Raw genomic sequence first — 16,355 nt, 5'->3', positions numbered from 1 at the left:
TTTCTAATGTCCCCATTATGCTTCAGAAGCATCTTGCTGTAGTTAGTAGAGTCATCTAGATGTGGTGGTGGGAGAGGTGTAGAATTTACATATTGAGTTCTCTTAAAATATAACTGATCCATCTCTTACAACACGCTCTTACTAACCAATTTTAGATGACCATCCATGTTAATTAGGCCTTCCATTTTTAGCTTTATTCCTATTTTTCTAAAAACATACTCCCCAATTTTGTAACCATCCTTCCCTATTTACTTAGAGCAAGAAATGCATATACACACATAATTTAGGATACCCTCCTTTTTCTATGAGTATGTGTATGTATCTAATATATATATATATATATCTATATCTATAACACACTTTATACTTCTTGGGAAAATGGCGCACTCATAATATACCCACATTGAGAAACATATATCCATACTTTATTAATATATACATTTCATTAAAAAACATAATATAGATATTTATATTTAGTGTCAAGGAGATATATTCTTTTTGTTTTGTTTTATAAGTGAGTCAATATATTATACCCTTATTTTTCCTACTAGAATTCTGAACCAGTTGAGATCAATAAAACATAGCCAGATGGAGATCAAAATATCGTTTTATTTATGATAAAGGGTGGTTTGGAGAATGCTGTATAGGAAGAAAGCATAATAAGTCCACCAACGCTGAGCCCAGGATTAGACTGACTCAGCCTTCAGCCACAGGCAGCACTGAACTACTACAACCCTTCCTCTCCCCAAAGAGGGGCATGTATTTAATCACAAAGGTTACTACTGCATGGCCCAAAGCAGACAAGAACATGTACTTTCTGCAAGCCTGCCAATTCCGAAACATAGTGAAGAGAAGGGGCTAAGCTATTCATGTCTAGTTTCTCTGCCTATCTCATCAATCACCCAAGTCATGCCACCACCTCGAGGGGTAGTGCAGGATATCAGGAGCATTTAGGGGAAAAAAATCTCTCCTCATGGAAACCCAGTGAGTGAACACCCCACATCACTAGCGTTTGTTTTACGAAAAACCTGAGACCAAGAAAGTTTCACTCACTTTGCCAGAATCACACAACTAGTTAACGGCAGAGTTAATCTTGTACTTTCCTTCTTCTGACTCTTACTGTGGTGATTTTTTGTTTGTTTGTTTTTGTAGAGGAAAGAGCACCAATGGGTGAATTCAAACTAAAAAGTCTATTGGTCTATTGATTCATTTATTTATTCATTCAACAAATATTTATTAAACACCCACCATGTGTCAGCCACTGTCTGGTCTCTGGAAATAGTGGGGAACAGTATAAAAAAGAGCATGTGCCTTACTTAAATTTACCTCTTAGTTGGGGAGACAGATAACAGATAACTAGTTAGGAAGACAAAGACAAGTACAACAGAGTAAGGGGACAGAGGCAACTTTTTCAAGGTTGTACTCAGAGAATGAATGAGTGAGACTTGGAGACAGAAGGAGCTAACCCTGGGATTTTGGGAGGAAAAGCACTTCAGGCAAAGAGACTGGCCAGTGTAAAAGCCCACCGAGTCCCAGTGTGTTTGGTTTTGAATATGTACTCTTGCTAATTCAAAGAGAGGAGCTAGGTCAGGGAGGCTAACAAGCAAAGGAGTAGATATTTTAGACTCCACACCAAGGATGACTCCTTTCCATTCTTCCTAAGGCTACACTTGTCAGCGGTTATCAGCGATTAAAATCTGGGTCAAAACGTTCCTGGAAGACCTTGCCAACTCTCTGTGTTAATTCTCAGCTGAGCAGTGCTATTCTAGGTTACTCATCTGGAAGAATGCCTTAGAATGATCTTTATTGTCCTTTGGTTCTGCCATGCTTGTATGCAGCACCCTCTCCAAGCAGGGAATGCCATACACATTAGGGGCGAAGAATGTCTAAAAGTCCTGAAGCCTGTTTTATTGCTTGTTCACTGTCTTCCCTTATTAGTGAAGGTGTCACAGACCTGACTTCTATCCTGTTGGGCATTTGGTCTGTTTCTAGTGACTGCTTGTATTACATTGATTTTTGAATCGCCAATGATATTAAGGGAGTAAACAGCTTTAGAAGAAATCCTCTGAGCTTTTGGATATTAAGATGTTCTTAACTTCTTCTCTGTTTTTGTTACAGCAGAGTCTCTGGTAAGTTCCACAGGATTGTGTAGCCTGGCTTATCCTTAGATTCAGGATCCATAAAACTTGTGTTTCCAGCTAGTTACTACCATCAATACAGTGTGCCAGGATAGGGACCTGCACTGGTATGAGATTTCAGGAAAACTGCTGATTAAGAGACAATTCATTCAATTCACCTGGAAGAAAAGAATTTGGTCAAGAAGTTGGAGAATAGCAATGCCCAGGAACACTAACTTGCTCAGCATGGTGCTGAGCTAGTGTCTGCCAGGGGAGCTCCATAATTAATTCACAGAGTTTCCTAACTTGAGGAGGAGAGGATAAGGAAGGGAGGCTAGAGTAGATATCAAATAAATCTAGCTTTGTGTGTGTATCCATGTCTTTAAAAAGCACAAGTGAGACAACCAAGATGGCGGCATAGGTAAACACCTGAATTTGCTGCCCCGCACAACCATATCAAAACTACAACTAAAAGACAAAACGAATATCATCCAGAACCACGGGAAGACCGGCTGAGTGGAAATTCTACAACTAGAAGGAAAAAGAAAAGTGCATTGAGTCCAGTAGGAGGTGCGGAGGTGTGGATGTGTGGAGGTACGGAGGCGCACGCGAAAGGGGCTGGCAAATGGGTACACTGTTGTCTTTTTCAATAGGGAGGGAGATACAAGCTCCCAACTGCTCTGAACTCCAGTTCTGGGCGAGACTCCTTTCTCTCAGAGGGGCTTGCAGCAATCATTGGTCCTGCATGGTGCCACGGGACACAGAGACCCGGGGGGCCTCTTCAGGGCAGGGCTGACTGGCAGCCATTGCTGTTTGCTGTGCCCTGGTGATTCCCTGAGACACCACCCCACCCAATTTACAACCCCACCCAAGCTGTGCACAGAGGCTTTTGCATATGAATGGACTGCCCTTTTGCATTTTAACCCTTTGCACTCGCTTGCTTTTTTCTCCGATTCCTTTATTCTAATGCTAACAGTGTCGAGTCACACTAGACATCCGAGTGCAAAAGGTTAAACCTAACAAACTTCAGCTGGGTCAGAGAGCCCAAGAGCTTCCAAAAGAAGGCCCAAGGCTCCACAGCAGCTTGCATTGCTTCACAGCTGGGCCTCATCTGGACACCTCCAAACCCCAAACAAAGAGGAGGAATCTGCAGATCTCTCTGTAGCTCCTGCTGGGTGGCCTCAGGCAGTGGCTGACTTTGCACCTCCTTGGAGATCCAAGAGCCAGTGTACCCAGTGGTCAGAGTGAGACCATCCAGATTAAAACTCTTCACATCCATGAGACACACTCAGGGGGCAGACACAGTGAGCACCAAAGCCCCACTGAAGCAAGTCGTGCCCCATAAGGGTGTCTTTAGCACAGAAGTTCTCCCATCATAGACACAACTGCTCCTCACAGCCAATTGGCCTGGAGGTCAATTCCTCCCAGTGATACCAACAACAATCAAGGCTTAATTACAACAAGACTGTGCACACAGCCCACAAAGGGGTGCACCAAGAGTGTCCACCTCAGGTAACTGGGGAGGTTGAGCCACTGGGCCCTAGAGGACACCTAGCACACAAAGCCACTCTATCAACACAGGGAAGCAGCCAAAATGTGGAGACAAAGAAACAGGTCACAAATGAAGGAAATGGAGGAAAGCAAACTACTGGATATAGAGTTCAAAACCACGGTTATAAGGTTGCTCAAGAATCTTCTAGAAACCTCTGAGAAATATAGTGAGACCCTCAAGGATATGAAAAAGGACCAATTAGAAATTAAGCATACATTGACTGAATTAAAGAATAATATACAGAGATCCAACAGCAGACTAGAGGGTCCCAAGAATCAAGTCAAAGATTTGAACTACGAAGAAGCAAAAAACACACAACTGGAAAAGCAAAAAGAAAAAATAATAAAAAAAATATGAAGATAGTGCAAGGAGCCTCTGGGACAACTTCAAGCGTACCAACATCCAAATTATGAGGGTGCTAGAAGAAGAGAGAGAGCAAGATATTGAAAACCTATTTGAAGAAATAATGACAGAAGACTTCCCCTACCTGGTGAAAGAAATAGACCTACAAGTCCAGGAAGCACAGAGAATTCCAAACAAAAGGAATCCAAAGAGGACCACACCAAGACACATTATAATTAAAATGCCAAGGGCAAAAGACAAAGAGAGAATCTTGAAAGCAGCAAGAGAAAAAACAGTTAGTTACCTACAAGGGAGTACCCATACGACTGTCAGCTGATTTCTCAACAGAATCTATGCAGGCCAGAAGGAAGTGGCAAGAAATATTCAAAGTGATGAATAGCAAGAACCTACAACCAAGATTACTCTACCCAGCAAAGCTATCATTAGAATTGAAGGTCAGATAAAGAGCTTCACACATAAGAAAAAGCTAAAGGAGTTCATCACCACCAAACCAGTATTATATGAAATGCTGAAGGGTATTCATTAAGAAGAGGAAGAGGAAGGAGAAGGAGAAGAAGAAGGAGAAGGAGAAGGAGAAGGAGAAGGAGAAGGAGAAGGAGAAGGAGAAGGAGAAGGAGAAAAAAGTAAAGATAAAAATTATGAACAACAAAGTGACAACAAATACATATCTATCAACAAGTGAATCTAAAAAGCAAGTGAATAAAAAATCTGATGAACAAAATAAACTGGTGAATATAATAGAATCAGGGGCATAGAAAGGGAGTGGACTTACAATTCTCGAGGAGAAGGGGGTGTGGGGGTGTGGGAAGAGACTGGACAAAAATTGTATACCTATGGACAAGGACAGTGGAGGATGGTAAGGGCAGGGGGTGGGGTGGGAACCAGGTGGAGGGGAGCTATGGGGGGGGGGAAGAGGAACAACAGTAATAATCTGAACAATAAAGATTTATTTAAAAAAATACTTACCTTCCAAGGGGGAAAAAATAACGTCAAAAGTAAGGAAAGGGAATTGAGGTGACTAATCACATTTCTCTCTACTTTTCATGTCTTTTGGAAAACCCAGGGGTTGAAAAGATGGTGGGGGTCAGGGGAATAAAAGTATACTGTGAACTAAATGGGTATAGGATGTGTGTGTTGTGTTCCCATTGAATTCTCTCCTTCCTCCCACCCAACATTCCCTAACAGTGCCCAACACACTATAGGGGTTTCATTATCATTTGTTGAAAAAAATTAATAAATGATCAAATAAATGAATGAGTGGTGGGTGGGGTACCTTGAGTCAAAATGCCCAGTTCTCTTTTCAGAACCGACCTGATGAATTGGCATTTATTTATAAGTGAACTGTATAAAGAGACTATTCAAGAAACCTCCATTCAAAGTCACATTGTATTTGATAGGTTTACTTTGAATATCCTCATCTCATGCTTTCAAAAGTTTTAGAAAGGACTGTAGCCATGAGGCAGAAGAATAAATATGAACCTGTCCCTAGACTTAATATAACATGGAAATATTTCTAAGAAGCTTTTCATTGTAAGGTTCATCATACTACTCAATTTAGTATGGGCAACATTTAACGTTTATGCACACAATTCACTCCCACTGGTTTTAGCAGAAATTTAAAAAGTGCTTCAAAGTTCTATGTGGGTTACACATGATTCTGAAAAGATGTAGATTTTATCCTCAGTTTCTCTCTGGCCAGAATATTACTTAATCACACTCAATTATCTGGATATTTTTCCTTAGTCATTTACATCCATTCACCCATCAATCCATCTAGCCAACTCGTATTTATAAGCACACACTATGTGCCAGACCATGTGTATTGGGAACAAACATTACAAAGACATGGTACCTTGTCCAAGTGGCTCATAGTCATTTTAGTTATTAGCTACATTTTAAGCTGACACATCACCCTGTGGACACTTCTATTGTTGATACACTGGTCTATTTCCACCACTATGAAATTACAACCTCTTAATTATGTAGTCAAGAAATCTATGCATCAAAGAGGGGGTGTGATTTGCCCAAGTTCTCCCAACTCTGTGAGTAGAAACTAAGACATTGATGTTTTCTCACAATCCACAGTTCTTTCTAATACACAGGTGAATTCTTCCTCTACTTGTGCTCTCAGGTGGTATATATCTGGATGTCAATTTCCTGAATAGAATGGAGAGTCTGTGGATAGTCTAAGTCCTGGGTCTACCTATTATTCAGGAAGTCCCTGTAAGTCTTGAGAACCTAGTGACTGAAGAGTCCTCAAGGAGCTAAAAGGAGATCAGTGCTACTCTGTCTGTTAATTTCTCAAAGAATATTTATGATATGCCATTAAAGGCCTTCAAGCCTCCACAAAACACTGCATTTACAGATGACACCCACTTCAGTAAGAGCCTAAGAGGGACTCATTAGCAGATAGTTATTCAACTTGTTAAACATTGATTCCTCTTATGCCTCTGGTCTGCTTAGTGCAAGCATAAAAGGGGGAAAATAGAACAAACTAGGGTTTGAACAAGTTACCCCATCTTGCCAGCAGTCCCACTTTTCCTGTATATGTCTAAATATTCCTTTGTTATATCTTTTATTACCCTGGGGGCTCATGGAGGAGGAAAGCTACTAAAGAGTGGGGCCAGTGTTTCCTCTAATTTTTTTTTAAAGTTATGAATGGATGGTCTTTTGCATACAAGTCTCATGCTCCCACCACAGAAGGTAAGGCTCAGCTGACTTGGATACTAAAGTTTCCAAGGCAGTAGACATTTGTCACATGAAACTGTGAGTGCCCACTGCCATGATGATCACACTGTGGGAAAAGAGGATCTTCTCCTGAGGATTTGGTAAAAGAAGCATGGGACAGAGAAAGAGAACAGTGAGCATAGATTCTAAATTTCCAGAATCCAGGAATCTTTGGGCAGAAGGAAAGTGAAAAATGTAGGGAAAAAGAGAGAGGCAGAAAACTGGAATGGAAAGCTATGGAACCACATCTGGGCCTCTCAGTGAGCAACAACACAGCTCCCCTGAAGTATGGTTCAAGGTCGAGCTGACATAAGTCAGGTAAAGTGTTAGAGCTTGGGCTACATGGGACAGGTTTAGGGCAAGACTTCATAATCAGCAGTTCCATGGCATCCAGAACATGGCTAAAGAGAAAGTCAGGAAGGAGGTAGGTAGAGAAAGACCACAACTTGTAGGACCTGTGCAAGTCCACACTCATCCATGGATCTACAACAGAGTAAAGATGCGCTGGTCAGAAATGGTCCATGTGCTGGGTGGTAAGGACAATGAAAACCAGGGGATCTTGTCACCTTATCCCTTGATCATATGAAAGAAGCCAACTGCTTTGGGACTGAAATATATTGATAAATAAAGAGAAGCAGAGCTAAGAATTGAGGAAAGGGAGACAGCCTTCATGGTATCATTCGGATCATCCACCTGATGTCTATTATGCCTCTAGACTTCCTAATAAATGAATCAATCCATTATCTCTCATTCTGCTTAAGTGACTTTGGTTGACCTAGTATTTGCACCAGCAAGTGTCACGCACTAGTTAGTCTGGTTCTGTAGGTTAGGGCTCACCTGAATCTAAATTTCAAGAAATAATTGCTGTCATTCTCTAGACACCTCCCACCCATGAGTCCAGGTCATACTCACAACTGATGGTAGAGACCCATTTTCTCATCTTAAAAATGGGAACACCTAGATCCAGAGAGGTGGAGGCCTTGTCCAAAGCTATAAACCTGGGAAAGCTGAAAACCTGATTTGACTGACTTTGAAGTTCAGATGTTTCCTCTCTGCCATGTTGTCTCCAGTTGGTGAGGTTTGTCCCCACATTCTCCTTGACCTTTCTTTAAGATAGTTTTTGTTGTCCTCTGCACCCTAGGCTTCCTTTCCACATTGCACCTAGCAACTCTACAAGCTTTCTTCCTTTCCCTTTCTCTACACCCATCAACACGTATGGGTCCCAGAATAGGCCCAGAACCTTGCTCATGGCTGGGGATGGCTAACTAGTAATTTGTTTATAGCATGCTAATGAGCAAAGACACACATAATATATGTAGAAGCTGCTGCTCATGAGTGTTCATGATGCATCACAGGAGGGGAACAGATTTTCTCTGCAGACATTTACTTAATCCAAAGAAGCAATGGCAATGCAAGCCAGGCCAATAAAGTTTGAAGAAGAGCCCTCCCCTCTACCCCCCACTCCAGCCTCTTCTTAGGTGGTTTTGCTGTGCCCTGCATGCCTTTCCACCAGCCTGCCAGGTGATCTTCCCTGTTAGTGCCAGCCTGCTGCTTTATGTGGCACTGTGTGACTGATTTGATGACCTGTGACCTGACTGTCCATCTGGCCACTCAAGAGTTCACCTGGTTGTTTATCTTGTTTTTGCTGTGACTGAATTTCTACTGCTTATCTCAGCATCTGACTTGCAAACCATTCTGCTCTGTCTGTTAAATGTATGAAAAGAGAGAGAGACCTCCTGCTGCCAGTTCCACCCTGTGCCCTTCTTCAATCAGAATGCACCTGTGCCTCAGAGGCTCTGCTTTCTCCTGAACTTGCTGTTGCTGCCACGGTCGCCACCCAGCCTGCCATGTGTGCAGTGCTCTGCATTTCATTTTGTACTTGGCAGGCGCTGAGCTCAACTGGACAGTGAGACCCAGGAAATATGACACCATCTGTTTCCTGCCATGTTCTAGCTCCTGAGCTTGGTGCCAGGGCATCAGCTGTTACCTGAGTGTGCTGGGCCCTGTGAAGTGAGCCATTCAGGAACCACCTTCGCTAACACTTTCCTCATAGCACAATTGATACTAGCCAGACTGTATTGCTATGCATACATTTTTTTCTTTTTGACTCCCAAAGTAAAAATGCCTTCCTGCTTTCTAATAAACCCCAGATACCAGGGCCTCCACTTGGGTCGCCAGGTGGCGTGCCCAGCCTGCAAACCACCACAGGCCCCTCACCCAGGCGACCCCACGCCCCAAGGGAACCCCACCTTGATCCGGGACACCCTTTAGGGCAAACCAGCTGGCCCCCACCCGTGCACCAGGCCTCTATCCTATCTAATAAAGGAGTAATATGCAGATTGACCATCACTCCAACACACAAGATGGCTTCCCCCATGTGGACACAAGATGGCCACCACAAGATGGCCAGCAGGGGAGGGCAGTTGGGAGGGACCAGGCCTGCAGGGGAGGGCAGTTAGGGGTAACCAAGCCAGCAGAGGAGGGAAGTTGGGGGTGACCAGGACTGCAGGGAAGGGCAGTTGGGAGGGACACAGGCCTGCAGGGGAGAGCAGTTGGGGGGACCAGGCCTGCAGGGGAGGGCAGTTAGGGGTGACGAGGCCTGCAGGGGAGGGCAGTTAGGGGCAAACAGGCTGGCAGGGGAGCAGTTAGGCATCAATCAGGCTGGCAGGGGAGTGGTTAGGGGGTGATCAGGCTGGCAGGCAGAAGCGGTTAGGGGCAATCAGGAAGGCAGGCAAGCGAGCAGTTGGGAGCCAGCAGTCCTGGATTGTGAGAGGGATGTCTGACTGCCCATTTAGGCCTGATCCTACTGGGATCAGGCCTAAACGGGCAATCAGGCATCCCTCGAGGGGTCCCAGATTGGAGAGGGTGCAGGCTGGGCAGCGGGACACACACCCCCCCTCACGAATTTCATGCACCAGGCCTCGTGTGTGTGTGTGTGTGTGTGTGTGTGTGTGTGTGTATGTGTGTGTGTGTATATATATGAATATTAGCTTATTTGTCCCTTCTTTTCTGTATATGGACTTTTTCCTGCCAAAAAGTTAGCCTTGAACTGTATCAAGAGCTCTGTGCTTTGTTTGCTGCCATATTCCAGGTGGGAGCAAGGTCCTTAACTAGTGGTTAAGTGAGGATTATTCATTCCTCCAAAGGGAGGATTAAGAAACAACAGTCATAGAAACTAGGAAATACCAGTTGGGCTGCATGCTGAGAGTGCCTAATCCAGCAGGCAGCAGTTAGGGCCATAGGAGGAAACAGGAGCTATTTCCCTCTTGCCCTGGCCCCTGAAATCTCAAATATCCCTCACATTCCGACCTGCTGCTCTCTGGTCCTGGTAGCTGCCAGGCGGATGGCGTGGAGGATGCAGTGAAGGCTGAGTCCTTTTCTGACTCTAATCCCTTTGTGGACAGACAAATCAAGCCACCTGTGTGGAGCATTAAAAATGAAACAAAAACACAAAAACAACTCCGCCAATCTATTAATGGATTTTCAGACTCAAAGTATGCCATCTGGACCAGAAATAATGGCTTCTGCAATCTGTGTTGCTTCTTTCTTCTTTCTTATGATTTTGACATGGTTAGTCATTCCTATTTTTGATGCCTAAAGAGTGATATTAAACAAAACCTGAATCTTAATGGAAAATGTATGCTTTTCTCATTGAAATTTGTTGGCTCTTTGAAGAATGATGGCATTGTAGAGTTTTGCTGATGCGGGTCCTAAGAAAATTCCTTTAGTCACCAGGTTGTTTCCTAAATTAGTTGAAGCCTTTTAAGTCCTGGCTCATAAGGAAGGTGAAACAATTTGTCACAGTGTTGGAGCATGATGTTAGAGCAAAGGCTATGTTTGAATTGTAAGAGTGGCATTGGTTTTAGTGAAAGATTGAGATAATGGGTGGGCGGCTCATGCATGCATGCTCCTGGCATTATGGCCCAAACCATCACCATGACTTTAACAAAAGCCATGGCTCTACTCAGCCAGCCCAACAACAGAGGCAGCACACTGGCTTTGGTCTGGGAAGACTAGTGAAATGCACATGTGAATATACATGTCCACAAGTATACACACACACACACATACACACACACACACACACACACACACCACACTACAGTCCACGCTATTGTTGTTACACCAGCTAGGACCTATGGACAGAATTGCTGTCCTCCCTCTGAAGTCAACTCAGATCTTCCTCTCACCTGCTCTTGCTGCCAGGCTAAGCTCTCCGTTGTGGGGAATGGTAAACACTATAACCTAGACTGTGGACCTAGAGGTGAAATTAAAAACTTGCTTATGTTTTAAACTCAGTGCTTTTGCCACCTGAAGCAAAGGTTTTATAGGCAGGACCCTGTGCAGCAGTGGCCATTTTGTTGGCATTGAATGATAACATCTTATCACCTTAGAGGATGCCTTTTTCTTTTCAAAGTGCCTACCACACACAGAGAGTCAAGGACCAGAAGTCCCATGATGGAGAGCCACTAAAGGTTGTAGTGCTAGTGATAAGTAGTGTTTTATGACATCACCAGCAGGCTAATCAAGTGAATAATTATTTCCAGGGTTTGTTCTCTCTCTTCATAGGTAAAGGATTTGGATGGATTTATGACATTGGCTGAAACAAATCATCGGATGAGTGATTATAGGATTTGAGTATGGTTAAGCCAAGATTAATGCCACTAATTCCTGAGAATGAGGGCGATGACTGTCATCCAAGTAAGTGAACTTACTGTTCAAGATGTGTAGGCTTCTAGCCAGCAGTTAAAATTCTCCGGGCACACATGCATGCACATACTACCCCAACCCCAACCCAGCATTCCCATGTCACTCTGTGAAGGATGGTAAGCAAACAATAACGCTAGGGGGCTTGAGATATGGTGCATAAAATACTCCATGTGAGTAAGCTGCTGCTTACTAACATCCTCAGGTCACCAGGGTACCATTTAGGCTGAGCCCTTAACGAGGTCATTTACCTCTACCTACACCGGAACCATTACCTTAATTGCTACTCAGCCTTCATGAAAGGGTTTATGGGTAAACAGTTTCACCAAGGGAGTTATTAGCTACCCCCTGGATTACCATAGGATCAAGAATCATAAAAATAGTAACAATTGTAGTCATAATAACCTATGTTGTGTAAGTTTCTGTTATAAATGTCTTAACGCCCTCCCATCCCACCACCAGAACAGCTTTAGGGTGAAGCATAGCATAAGAATCAGAGCACTGGTGATTGAAATTCATGAATGGGTAAGAGGGTTCTTCTCATTCATTAAGTCTGGAAAGCATAAACTAGCATACCTTAATCCACCTATCATTGATTTGGTTTTGCACTTGCGTTGGAAAACTAGTGGTAGACATGTGAATTGTCCCCACCTTAATAGAGGGAGAAAATATGCTAAGTGAATACATTTTGCATGCATGCCCAAGGTCAAGGTAGAGCCAGAGTTTTAGAAATACTATCAGTTCCACTCTCATTGATGTATTCTATGGCTACATGATGTCCAAATAACAAGTCAAAAGCAGATAAATCCATGTCCAAGAAATTTAACTAAAACAAATAGATTTAGGGGCTATTTAGCCACCTCATTTTGTGGACTGCTTCTTCAGTCCATACCCATGCACCCACCTAATAAATGAGTTGCAGACCGAGAGTCTTGGTTGAGTGACCTAGAAATGACCCCCGCATCAGTGGTTGGGTGTCCTAAGTTGATATTTTCTACCCATAAGGTCTAATAAAGTCCTTTCTGCTTCTGGACTATCATGACATACCTCTTGTTTGTCCTTAGCTATTTGCATTACCTACAAAATAAAATTTAATCTGAGAGAGTTGCATTTTAGGTACTCTGCCTTCAGACCCTTAACTGACTGTCTAGCTTTCTCTCACAATTTCTCTGCACATGTAGCACTCTGGGTCAGTTATGCTCCATTCTTTATGTCTGCCCTGCCAGCCCTGACAGCAGAAAGCAAGATAACGTAGGTACAGTATTTCTTGAATTGAACAAAGAAGAGATCATCTTTAAATGAAACAAATTATTATGGATTTCCATACTGACTTGTTAGTTAAAGAAGTACAAATAAGAAACTAGGTATACTATTTTACAAAGATCCTATTAGACTGAGTCTAATTCCCTTTTTAGGTCAGGAGAGAACAAAATGGTTCTTCTTCCAAAGGGGAGCCTTTGAAATATTTGAGAAAAGTAATCCTAGGTTCTTCAAATCTTTTCCTCATCAGGGTAATATTTCATGTTTCTTCAGCTGTTACTTACAGGAAATGGTTTTAAAGTCCCTTGTATTCAGCTGACTTCTCTGATGAGATCCATTTGGTTCATGTCTTTCTTAAAGTATAAACAGTGCAACACGCAGACACATCAGTCCCTTGATCTGGATCCTACACTTCCAGAGGTGTCACCTCAAATTGTTAAAAAAACTCCTTTGCAGCTACATCTTATACAATTGATTCATGTTGAACTTGCTGTCAACTGAAAAGCCTACATCTTTTTAAACACATGCATAATTGTTATGAAACCAACCCTCCTTCATTCTGTGCTTATGCAGCTGGTCTAGTGAGTATAAGTGAAGGACTTCACGTTTATCCCCGTTAAAAACCATCTTGTTAATAGGCCCAACAATCCAGCTTCTCAAAGTCTTGATGATCCTGTTTCAGTATTTCTACCTACTAATTAGTCCTCTCAGATGATTTGAACTACATACACTTTTAAAAAATTTATTTCAGAGAGGAAGGGAGAGGAAGAGAGAAATAGAAACATCAATGATGAGAAAGAATCATTGATCAGCTGCCTCCTGCATGCCTCACACTGGGGATCGAGCCCACAGTCCAGGCATATGCCCTGACCAGGGAATTGAACCTTGACCTCCTGGTTCATAGGTAGACACTCAATCACTGAGCTACACTGGTCAGGCTACATGCCTTTTTTGTACTGGCTAGAATGCTCTGTCAATATCCTTAAACTCTAACCAAAAGAGACCTCCCTCAGTCTAGGTTAGAGGGAGTGGTGGGGCCTCTGGTCAACTGGAGTGTGTAAATCTGTTTTAGTTTACATTAATTAAGAATATAAATAACTATAACACTATGCTGACCCATAACACCAAGTGCACCTTGGCAAGTGGTGGGTAGAAGCAGCTGTGTTGCATGGTGTTACACTTGGTGGTGTTTAAAGTGTGTGTAAGCTAAGACTAAATAGCCTCTGCTGCTTTTGACAACTCAAGCTATAACAATGTGCAGTCTATTTTTTATCTTAAGATAATGCTCAATATACAAACTAATAAAAATAGGGCACAACAAAACCATCTAACAAATCTCTCCCACAGGACACATCTCTGGTTCCTGCCCTCATGAAAGTCTACCCTGCAACAACCAGGGGATGGCAAAGGAGACCTCCCACCCACCCCTTGCAGCCATATCCAAAACTTCCTATACTGCTGGCCATAAGTGCAGCCCAGAGAAGGGGCAGAGTAATTTGCTTATGAATCACCAACTTTGTCCAGACACATGAACAAAAGAATGATTTCTCAGGAAAACAATAAATGACCCACACTTTTTAAAACACTTCTCTCAAAACACACACACACACACACACACACACACACACACACACACACACACAATCTTTTGCAAATATGGAAACTAAATAGTTGAATGAATGAATGTGGAAAGAGCCCATCCAAAGTAATCTGGGGTAGCTCACTGCTCTTTTCCCAGGTAGTGAGGACAGATATTTTGGTCCAGAACAGATGCTATGAGATCATGTCTCCAAGAGATGTACCGAGAATGAATTCACTTAAATTATGGTGCTCACAGAGAGGTTTTCAGTTTGAACATTTGTTCAGATGATTTATGGCACCCTCCATCCGGTGGAGTCAATGCAAAAAAAATGAAACTTAATTACAGCATACAGTTTGCTTAAAAGAGAGCTAAAAGTTTGTGGAGATTAAAACAAAAAGAGAGACAAGAAACTTACCTTAAAAGAAAAAAAAAAGCTTTATAAAATATTTGCAACTCCTTAGAAGCAGTATGAGTTTAACCCTTAGTGTGAGGGAGCGGAGGGTGCTGGTGGTGAGCTCACTTGGTCTCAAGCAACTTACCCCCAATCCCAGGTCCCTACCCGACTCCTACCTCCTTCAATGCTAGTGTCATCAGGATTCCCTTTTATCTCAGCCTTGCCTCTCTCCTTAGGGAAGAGAGTAGCATTATTGTCTTTTCTTCTTGGCAACTCGAGTCTGGAATTTGAAATTTATAGTCTAAGAACTGTTCTGGTGTTTATAAGGCTCAGAGGGTGTTATTATCAAATCCAATTAAAAACATTCCTTCTGCTAATAAAAGAGTCAGCACCTTCCCATTAAACTAGGACCCACCCTTAAGTTAATTAATGGCTATTAACACCTTCTTTACTTTCAAGGGTCTCCAGGGTACCGGGCTTCTGAGACAAAGCAGAGTCTAGTTGGTAGGTCAGTGGCTTTGTTTGATGCACATCCTTGACCCTCCACATATTCTACATCTGCAGCCGAGTCTCTTAATCTCTTTATGCCTTGAGATCTCCTCTGGAGATCTCGTCCAGAGGGGCCTGGTTAATGGTACTTATTTGGCAAACGTTTTTAAGATCTGAAGATGAACCTGGCTGATGAATAATACTAATGCTTAGGATACTTATTGAATGATAATTGGCCCTCTTTGGACCATTTAAGATTCAAATGCCTCCACCCAAATCATTAAGTGAAAGGCAGCCCACCTCTGAGGGTTAGATTTAGCTTTTCCCCTTAACTTTGCAAATTGGTACTACTTTCTTCAAGAAAGGAAATGCAACAATGAAATGATACACTCTAACACTTGGGTAGGATTTTGTATTTTCAGCATGCTTTCAGATAATACATTATGAAACTCACAAGCAACAAGCATTTTATCTTGATCAGGCATGTGGAGACAGCAGGATTCCCGAATTCTCAAAAACTCATCATGAGCACCTGTGAGACCGACTGTAGGGTCTATTTTCGATAGATTTTGCAGTTAAAAGGGTGATCGATGATTCTTTTTCCTCTCCAAGAGTCAAGTGAATTTATCAGCTTCTGATTCCTGCATTCACTTAAAATAAGGTGCTAGTCTGTGCACTCAAGCTCAGATTCAGGAGGTGCCCACCCAATTCATCCTCTTTTCCTTATTACTCACCTACCAGTCCGTTTCCAGCTCTGCTGTTGCAGTAGCTTTAATGGTGGGCATCAGCACTGAACAGCAGCTCTACAAATGAAACTGTCTTCTGTTTTCAGAGGAGAGAGGAACCTCTGTCACTGAAGCCTCACCTACAGACCATTTATCTAACAGATTCCACGTCCTGCTTGCCATTTGCCAGTATTTATCTTGTGTGTGGGTTTCCATGGAGAGTCGCCATAAAGGATTGTTCTGATATAACATAGAGTTGTATTCGTCCATCTAAATAATGAAGAGGCTTCTGTTCTCATTCTCTTTTGTTTCCTAAGGCCTGGAGTAAATGCCCTTAATCAGAATGCTTCCTTAATATGAAGATTGACACCTGTTTTCTTTTTTTTTTTTTTTTTTTTGCCTAGAAAGGGATCACCTCCGTATTTTCTTTGCTTAAAAA

The sequence above is a fragment of the Eptesicus fuscus genome, chromosome 9 (genome assembly GCF_027574615.1).
Source record: "Eptesicus fuscus isolate TK198812 chromosome 9, DD_ASM_mEF_20220401, whole genome shotgun sequence".
Lineage (NCBI taxonomy): Eukaryota > Metazoa > Chordata > Mammalia > Chiroptera > Vespertilionidae > Eptesicus > Eptesicus fuscus.
The sequence above is the reverse complement of the archived record's forward strand: the minus strand, read 5'-3'. Positions refer to the sequence as shown.